This window comes from Oryza glaberrima, chromosome 3, assembly GCF_000147395.1.
Source record: "Oryza glaberrima chromosome 3, OglaRS2, whole genome shotgun sequence".
NCBI lineage: Eukaryota > Viridiplantae > Streptophyta > Magnoliopsida > Poales > Poaceae > Oryza > Oryza glaberrima.
Genome location: NC_068328.1, coordinates 24,551,398 through 24,562,376, shown reverse-complemented (window position 1 = coordinate 24,562,376; position 10,979 = coordinate 24,551,398).

The window sequence follows — 10,979 nt, the reverse complement described above, 5'->3', positions numbered from 1 at the left end:
TAGGGTTCTAATATACGACAGTTAGACTTAGCATATATGACTATTTGAGTTTTAATATAAGATTATTAGAGTTTTAATACAAGATTATTTGAGTTTTAATATAAGATTATTAGATTTGTAATTAGACTTAGCATATATGATTGTCTAGGGTTCTAATACAAGATTAGTACAGTTTTAATGATTATCTAGGGTTCTAATATACGACACTTAGACTTAGCATATATGATTGTTAGCATATAAGATTGTTAAAGTAAATATGACCTATAGACTTAGCAAATATTTCTTGTATGAACATATGGCTGACCGCAATGAGGAACAGATACTGTACGATACAATCACGGAGGGAAGCAGCCAGTACTGGAACGAAGAAGAGGGGAACAAGGATCCAAACCAGTACTTGAACGAGGAAGGGAACGTGGAGAGGGATGCGGAGGGGAACCAGGAGAGGAACGTGGAGAGGGATGCGGAGGGGAACGAGGAGGAGGAGGCTAGTAGAAGTCAACCCTCCGCTGGACAGAAGAGGGCACGCGGGCAACGAGGTGCCGCGAAGAAGCTACAGGGTCGGCACATCATAACGGAAGTGAACGAAGACGGCCGACCTAGTGCCCCGGCAGAAGCAGCCAAGAACTACGTACGACACAGTGGTTGGGTTGTGCGGGATAACGTGCCTGTCAGTACGGTGTACTGGCGCAGAACAAGGGCACGCGGAGATCATGAGAGCTTTGTCCCAGATTCGGAGAAAGAGATGCTGTGGACCACAATGATCGAGACATTCACCCTTCCCGCGGGTACAGAGGACAAAGTGAAAAGGTGGACTCTAAAGAAAATGGCAGAACAGTTTCAGAGTTTTAAGGGAGATCGGTACCAGAAATACATCCTGAAGGGGCAGACACCGAACTTCGACACATTCCCGAAGCTAAGGATCACTGGGACGAGTTCGTTGCATATAAGACATGTCAACAAGGGCAGGCGATGATGGAAAGAAACAAAGAAAATGCCGCCAAGAAGAAGTACCATCATCACTTGGGGTCAGGCGGCGCGGGGCTCGGCGCGTGGCGATGGCGATGTCGGCGCGACGGTGGCGCGGCAGGGGCGCGACAGGGGCGCGGCAGCGATGGGACGCGCGCGCGGCGATGGTGACAGCGGTGGCGCACGGCTCGGGGCGGGACAGGAAGGTGCGCGGCGACGGCGACGCGGGGCGCAGGTGCGAGGCAGAGGAGGGGGCTGGGTTAGGGGACCACGTCGAGCACCTAGAGTGCAATGAACAGTGTATTTTCCTATTTTTCCCATTTTAGTCTATTTCTTATATAAATTTGATTCCACAATTCCTAATTTTTGGATATATGCATTTTACTCAATATTTGTGTTATCTCAACTAATGAATTCACCCTAGATTAATATTACTCATATTTTATTTATATAATTTATTTGAATTTTTAATTAGGGTTAATTCTTATTCCATCGCATTTAAATTTAATTGATACAAATATGGCCGCGATAATATTTTATTTATTTCTATCCACACCTAATCTTTATTTTAAATTATATTTATTTTACCAATTTATTTTTAGGGTTTATTCCTAATTAACTATTCTTCACTCACGATTAATGAACTTCGAAATCAAATCCAAATAAAATAGGCGAATAAGATCGGCATGATGCAATTAATTTAAAAGTTTTCGAAGGTCCGTATTTTTAGAGTTTTGTTTTTATTGGTCAAATTTTCAGGGTCTGCTGTGAGGACAACGACGATGATGGCGGCGACAGCAGCTTCCGAGCCCTCCCGCGTAGATGGGGTGGAGGATGGCGGCTCCCGAGCCTCCCGCCACGGTTGGCGTTGAGGATGATGGCGGCGGCGACTCCCGAGCCTTCCCACCACGGATGGGGTCAAATACGACGGCGGCAACGGTTGTGGCTCTCGAGGCCTCCCACCGTGGAGGTGGTCGATGATGGCGGCTACAACGGTGGTTGTAAACGACTGTGGTGAAGAGAGAGGAAGGGGAAAGAGAAGAGAGGGGAGGGAGGTGAAGATGGAATGACAATTAGGTCCCACGTGCAGTTGGGGGTAACATAGATTTTTGATGGAAAACGTGATGGAGTGGCACTGGTCTAATTTCCTTAAATTCCAGTGGCACATAGCTGATATTGTCAATAGTAGTGGTATTTATCTAAAATGTTATATTTGTAGTAGCATGGATCCACTTATATGTTCTTACATGTAAAATAATAAACAGTTACACTTGTCTCAATAGTTCAAATATCTACATCATTTTTACATACTATCCAAACAACCTCAGAAATTTCTAAAAATCTTAGTATATATTATGAAATCAAATATACTACTTTACAAACATTCGAAGCTAAATTAATCCACATATGTGCAAACAAACCATACAATCAGAATAAATCAATCTATAAATGGTACTCTTCATAAATATACTCTCTCCTAACATTATTTTGTGTTTAATAACACGAATAGTCAAAAAGATCTAAAAGTCCATGGTGTTATATATATAAAAACAGAGGGAGTACTATACAAGAAAAGAAATAGTATTTAAAGTTTAGAAAATCCATTGTTGCGATACAATATATACTCTCATAAATTCAAGACTGTACGGTTTCAAGTATTTCTACTTTACAATTTATATGTTACAAGGGTTATTAGAAGAAAATCATAACCACTGTCAAAACAATCCCATATAAATTATTGACAGAAACAAGTTTAGAATAGAATCAAAGAATATTTCAAGAAAAAGAAAATCATCCGCGTGCAAATATTCATAATAAAAATTCAAACAACATTATATTAAAAGCCCGCGCATGTGCACTGGCTATCTTCCTAGTTTAATTAATAAGGATATATTAGCTTAATTGAAATTATATTAAGAGGACTAGTATTTATAAGAGGAGCTATAAAACTAATGTATAGTCTACTCCTGCTGCTGATTAAACAAAACAGAAAATCTTCTATTATTATAAGCACCAAACACAAAAGCATCTGGTGCCCAACAATATTGCTTCGCTAGAAAGACATTTAGACCAAGCTTTTGCATGAAACTTTAGACCACTTTCTGAACCAGAAAAAACTTGCAGAAACAATAGAAAATGTAGAGCCACCTGACTGGTAGTTAGGTAGCAAAACCCCAAAGGCCACACACGTGTTAAGCCTATGTTGCTTGGTCAAGTAGGTTTGGCCACAAACCTCCGGTTTTAAAATCAGTGCTTTCTATAACTAGTGGCGCCCCATTCATCAGCAAAGCAGCTAGATCTGTTGCTGAATGCTAGCTGATGATATACTCCAAGCCGTCTCTGTTTGCACTTTGGCACTCGCCCGATTTCTATTGGTATAGCTTCTCTATCCTGTCCAATTATTTGTCCAATCATTTTGTGGGTCCCACGTCTGCCTGACGATCTGCTGCCTTTTATTTTTATTTTTATTTCTCTTGTTCATTGATCGACCACTATTTTCCTGTTTAGTGGCTAGGATGTCAGGTCGCTCGTCTGATGGTGTTTGGAATTGTGACCTGCAAACAGTTAATTATCTCATAAGTAGAATGTGTGCATGTGATGTGTACATAGGAGTATTTAATGTGTGCATGCATATGTGTCTCATCTCTACATAATGTGTCGATAGAACTAACGATAGACCTAGGGATGGTAATTTTACCCATAGGTTCAAGTATCTGTGGATACCCGACCCGATGGACACGGGTATGGGGTGTGACTTTTTACCCATGGGCACGTCCGCCCGAGACCCAAAGACGTCATGGGCAACATATGGGTTTCATTTTTTACCCGTGGGTAACCCATGCCCGACCCGATACATATGTATGAGCTAATTTCGACTCATTTCTTAATTCTTATACCATTTCTCTTGGTTCATTTGTGATGCTAACTATACTAATTAAGTTGTGATGTAATTCAAATTATTATCAATAACCGATAATTTGGTAAATTACTGATCTTATTTCTCTTTCTTAAATTACATATCTTTCAAGTTATTATTCATGCGATATCCATTGTGTACCCGCTGGACATACCGGCGCCCGCCGGGCATGGGTATGGGCACGGAAGTTTGCCCGCTAACTCTAGTGGGTAGGGTTCGGGTGGGCAATGTTGGGCATTGGGTCGGGCATGGTTTTGCTCTACCCGTACCCGACCCGACCCATTGCCATCCCCAGATAGACCGATGCCCTTTTCATCCCATCCACGAGTTTAATAGTAGACAGATCACCGGTCTATAACTGCTTTCTATCATGACGACTGTATTTCATTTATTGTCAATCGATCTCCAAAAAGTTCGATGCTAATCTGCCGTGTATGCGTTTCATTTCACATGTCGAAGCTTAATAGCCAAATCGTAATCATGCATTTCATTTCGCATGCCGAGCCACTTGATCACCGAAATTAAAGCTCAAGCAAGATCAATAGGATAAAAATGTGCATGCCAACATGCCATGGAGCCCAGGGGTGTTAAATTTGAAAAAAAAATCATGTGGGCTCTACGGCTGCGATGGCTATGGTACGAACGAAAGGAACCAGGCAACAAATAAGAGACGCAGTGTGACGAAGTAAACAAGCTCCTCTTCACAACATCAACAAAGATTATTGTTGGAGATAGCAACACAACGCGCTTTTGAGATTCCACATATATAGAAGGGCGTAGGCCAAAGGATCTCATGCCGCTGGCCTATGCAATCTCCAGGAAGAAAGGGAAATCCCTACGTCAGGGGAAGGAAAATGACACTTGGGTCGATGACTTGGACCTAGAACCAAACCCACCAAACTCGATGGTCCTTATTGAACAACTTGCCGCCTTATGGACCATTGTTCGAAGCATTTCACTAGATGAGGAGGAAGCTGACCAAATTGTGTGGAAGTTCACAAACCATGACCAATATTCAGCATCGTCGGCCTACCAATCATAGTGCCTTGGAGCGTCAAGCGCAATGTTCGACTCGCTGATTTGGAGAGCTTGGGAACCGTAGAAATGCAAATTACACACATGGCTAATCATCCAAAATAGGGTGTGGACCTCCGACAGGCTCACGACTAGGGATGGAAAAATAATGGGCACTGTCCTCTATGCCATAGAGAAGGAGAAATGGCTCTGCATATCCTTGCCAAATTTAGATACACAAAAGTAGTTGCTTGGATGGCCTACCAACAACTTGACCCTAGTCAATGGGAGGCAATCCATACCATCCAAGATAGGTGGGAGAAGTTAGCAAACATGGCTGATGTCCTAAAAGGAGGGTTGCATACACTTATTCTCCTCATCGTCTGGGAGATTTGGAAGGAGAGAAACCAGTGAATCTTTGAGCACAACAAGGCCACACTGGCATACCTCTTTGCCAATATTAAGGAATAAGTAAAGACGTGGCTATGGCAGGAGCAAAGTGGCTACGTGATCTTGTACCTCACCTTGCATAGCGTAGAAAGTTTTTTTTTTCTTCATCACCTCTAGGGTTGTATTTTTCTCCCACTATATTTAATGAAAAAGCTCAATCCTGTGGGATTTTCCCTTAAAAATGAATTAAAGATCAAAAGCAAATATTCACTCTTTATGTTCACATCTACTCATCACTAGTATGTAATCAGGCATCGTGAACGACTCATCTATGATTGAGGCAAGCGGTTCATCACAAACGCACTCACCTAGCTGTGATTGGCCAGAAAAATCCCCGTTGAATACTAGGCCTCATGGCCACATCCATCACCAATGACCCCTCATCAGCGATGGACTAAATTTGCGGCCTAACATAGGAGTAGGTGATTTGTGACGGGCCACAAGATGCATGGGCAGCTTAGTAATTTCTTCATGCTTGCAACTTAAAGTTTCGTTGAATGTGAGAATTGATATAATTATGTGAGGCAACCAATTTTTTTTGACACTTGCAAAAAGTTGAGGCTTGGAATTTATGTGATTGTGAAATGAAATGTATGTGAATGGATGTACGCATGTGAAAAGTCGGGGATTCTGGGAATGTATATATTTCTGTCTTTTTTTGCATTGGGCATGGCTAGTAAATTGTGTGAATCTAGCCAATAAAACATTATTTTTGTAAAATCTCATAGGTGACGGGTTATAACATAACCTCGTCACAAATAAGGATTATCAGTGACGGGTTAGAATAGGATCCCATCACTGATAGTCATCCGTAATGGGCTCTAAAGTACCCCCATCAAAGTTGTCCAAGTCATCTTTGACGTATTGTAGTTAGAATTCATCACAGATGGGCCATCTGTGATGAGCTCTAAATTAACTACCCGTCAAAGGTGACTAGGTCAACTTTGATGAGTTGGAGTTGGAGCCATCACGCATCAGTGGTGGGCTGTAGGTGTCTCGTGCCTGAGGATTAACCTTATCGGTGATGGTTGTTGTATAAACTCATCAAAGATGTCTTACGGCAGTGACGAAAACTCGTTTGACACAGATGAGTTTTTTAAATCACTGACCACTACTCATCAGTGATCAAAATACTCGTCGATACAAATGAGAGTTATCGCCCGACAAAAAAAATGATCGGTTCCGCATTGGTGACTCGTCGGTTTTGATCGACTAAATTCTTTTGTTCACGAATAGTACTTATCACTTTTCAATTTCTGATAATATTCACTACTACATGATAGATTTTCCTGGACGCCGCCCCCTTTTGTTTCCAAGCGGTTCGTAAGTGGAACCGCACGAAAAAAATAAGGGGACTGGCGCGGGGTTGTCGCCCACATGGGAAAATCGATTTTCCCATGCAGGCCTCCTAATCTGACCCGCACAGGATAATCATCATTATCCTGTGTGGTTGATTTAAGTGGACCGCACGGAAAAATCGATTTTCACATGCGGGCTTTTTAAGTGAACCGCACAGGAAAATACCTCCCTCCTTTCCCTCCCATCCACTTCAAATTTTTCACATCCTCTCACTTACTTTTTCCCTTTTATTCTCCCTCAACTATCCCCTCTCTCTTTACCTTATCTCTTCCTTTCTCTACCTTATCTCTTCCCCCAGTCAACTCCTCCACACCTTCCACTCCTCCTCCCCCTCCCCCCCCCCCCCCTCCCCTTCCCCTCTGTCAGGCCGGCGAGGCGGTGAGCCAGGTGCGGCGGCGAGCGGGCGCGGCGACGGCCGGGCGCTGCGGCGAACGGGCGAGGCGGCAGACCTCCTCCTAGTGGTCGTCCTCGTTGTGCACGTTGACCGCTGCCTCCCTTCCCGTGCGGCGGCGAGCGGGTGGGCCCCCGCCCAGATCTGGTGGGCGGCAGCGATTTTCGTGTTTTTTTTTGGTTTTTTTGTTCCGTGCGGACGGTATAACACGAACGATTATCCCGTGCGGTCGGGTCGCCCGCACGTGAAAATGCCGATTTTCCAAGACGCCCGGTTGCAGACGGGCCGGACAACTGCACGGGATAATCAAAACGCCCGCATGAAAAAATGAGTATTATAGTAGTGATTTTTTTCATATTACCCTTTTGTGGGCTCATGCTATGCATAAAATCAAATCAGTGGCATGAAGAACGCCAGGATACGTAAAAAATATTAGGCGTAAAATTCAAGAACGTACAACTTAAAAAGATTACTAATCCTTGTGCCCGGCTCTGGCTAGAATTAACGTAGTAAAATATTTAAATATTTCAATTAGTAGCACGTTGCACTAAACAATTGGGCCGGGCAATCGATCGTAGAGGTAATTTCATCAATATCTAAAAGAAAATACAATGATTGTCATATCCAAAAAAAATGTAAATATATTTTTTAAAAAAAACTAGCTATGTTTACTGTGTTTTGAAAAAAAAAGAAACTTATATATATTCCAGAGATGAAGAGATAACATCGTCGTCCAGCTAGGCAATGCAACAAAATGTCACTGGTCGATATGATGATGATGATGATGTACAACATAGTGCCACCGATGTACATGTCCATTCCACAATTGGGATGTAGCCAAGAATCTCGGCAAGTTGCAACAGGCAGTGCGCTGAATAGCTGACGATGACGATTACCACCGCTAGCTAGCTAGCTAGCACTCGTGCGTGTGCCCATATATATGCGTATCGAATATATAGGTGCTCGCATTGCATTGGTGTCTTAGTCTTTTCCTCCATGATTCGAGGACAAAAAGGAAAAAAAAGAAAAAAGAGAGAGAGAGAGAAAAAATTAAAGGGGAACAAACTCATGACGGCTGGTTGCACCATCGCCATTGATAGTTTATCTATATATATACAAGTACTCTTTTCTTTTAATTTCACCACTCAACATAAACCATCTTGTTTTATTGGTGCCATCGCTAGCTTAGCTTTGGATCGATGTACACCTCCACTTTTATTATTTGTGTACTAGTCGTAGTAGAATCTAAGTTAAGTTGCCCTTTTCAGCAACTGGTCGCAAAAAGTGACACGGTTATGTACGATCTGTCGGCAAGAACACGTAACTCACGATAGAAAAAGAATGAGAAATATTAACAAGGAGATAATTTACAAATCAACTTGCCATGCATGATTGCATATTTAATAAATTTGATAGCACCGATAAATTAATTAAGAGTGGATTTGGACTACTACTAGTTGTTAATTTCTCAAGAGATAACATGATTGAGTGCACGCTAGCACGGTAATTAACACTTAAGCTGAGTTTTTTCTCCAACTTTCCCGACCCACGTCCTTCGTTTTCCACGCACACGCTTATCAAACTGCTAAACGATACGTTTTTTAAAAAAAAACAATAAATACTTAATTAATCATAAAAGCACCCGCAATGGTAAAGTAAGGTGCTCTCTATAAAACATGTACATCTTAGCAATAGACTAGATTAATAGTAAATCACCTCAATAGTATGTCTAAATGGGTATCTATAGCTCTCTCATCTATTGCCTCGTTTTTCTCTATAGACTATCTCCAGATTAATAGATAGCTTTACTCTCTCTCTCTTCATTTAATCTCTTTCAAGTAGAAAAATATGCTGACATAGATCTCTTGTAGAGAGTCTATAGATAACCATTGCGGGTGCCTATAGATAACGTATCGCTCCGTTTTACGTGCGCGGGAGCTCCCAACCTCATCTCCCGAACACAGCATTAGTCCGTATAGGAGTAGCAGTGTGTAAAATCAATCAAGAACACCCTTCAAATATAAATACAATTAAACGTACATTCATGTCTCTCTCGCTTTTTTTAAGGAGTATTAAACATTCCAGTCCGGATCAGATTCTGCCGCCACCGAGCAAGGAGGACTAGTGTCAGTGGAATGTGCGCCCACCCCCCGGCCGCCCCGGAATTCTTGGGTGCACGGCGCATTCGCCGTCGACGACGACCACTCAGCTAGCTAGCAGCTGCTGCCGCTGCTACTATTACTACTCCATCAGCCATAGCTAGAGCTAACTACACGGCTCATCCATCCACGACTCGACCGACCGATCGATCCGCGCGCAAAGGCCTAATAAGCGAAGTACACGACGTGGCGAATTGGAACATGAGAATCGATCGCTGTCGTCGCGAATGCGATGCCGCATGGCTTCTTTTGCCGGCGCTTTCTCTGGCACCCGCACGAGCTGCTACCCTGCATGCTAGTACTAGTAGTATACTTAGGCACGGTTTGGAGGAGTTTCCAGTAACTAAATACTCCCTCCATTCCATAATACAAGTCACAACCACTTTTCTTAAATATTCTAGCATAATATAAGACATGCATATAAGCATGCAAATAGCTATGACATCTTCTCTATTAAATTACTACATTTTTAAATCCTCCACTTTCACGTTATCTAGTTCTATTGGATGCATGCATTATATTTATTAGGATGATTAAAACTACAAGATGATAATTATTATTTCTTGGTTTTTGTGTTAAGGGTGGTTGTGCCTTATATTTTGGAATGGATGGAGTATTTCTCTAGCTACAAACTGCATGCAGTTGTGAGAAGTTCCTTCAAATAGTACATATTTTCACTCATATTTTAAGAAGTTGGAGTCATCGAATCCAAAAAAAAAATGAACTAGAAACCAAAACCTGGGTTTCCCCGTTTATCCATATTTTCACCAGCTAATTTCACCAAGTTGTTTCTCATAATTTTAAAACTCCTCCAAACATGACCTTAGCTTCCAGCCACAAGATGATAATACTTACTTCAATTCTTCACTTTAAATTGGGTGTGATCGATCGAGGTGTTCACTTCCCTACAGCGTGCAGGGCATAAAAGGGCGGGATCAGATAGCAACAGTAGCTAGCAAGTTTGGATAAGCTGAAATGGCACTCACTCATCATCACCATCTATATTGGCGGCAGAGTTGTGTCGATCGATCGATCATTGTGTGTAACAACGTGTGATATCTACGCTCTCTCTTTTTTTTTGTGTGTGTATAGGAGCTACTACGTGTGCACTGTCAACTTGGTGGGCAATACAATGCATGTGCTTTTGGTCTCCCTGCCGCTACTGCGCCGGGCTAGCTAGTATTTCCTCTCCACCCACCCCACTCAGCTGATGAACTTTCAGGTGCTCGTAGTACCGATCTCCCTTAATTGTGTCGTGCTCTCAAATGCACCAAAAATTGCAGGTGTTCCTAGTAGTAGCAATTAACCATCCTTTTTCTCTTGTGCTCTGATCTTAGCTTACACACCTACCCCACTTGAGCTAGGGAACTGCAGGTGCTCCCGGGAAGCACCATTTCCTTATTTGTCCTAATTTTACCTCATAAACTCATTTTACCCCTTGAACTATTAAAAATGGTTTACTTCGACGCTTAATAGTAATTTTCTTCTTTATCTATCTATTATATTATTAAAACCGCATTGAAAGAAGACACCACGTTCGCTGTGGAGACTAGAAATTCTCACATCAATCGGAGAAAAAGAAAAAAGAAGAGTCCAAATAGAAATACAATCTAAAAATAGCTGAAATTCGGAATTAAAAGTAAGCAATATTGAAATAAGAGTCCATATAGGAACCCAATACGAGATTAATCGAAATTCTGAATAAAAATAAAATGAAATC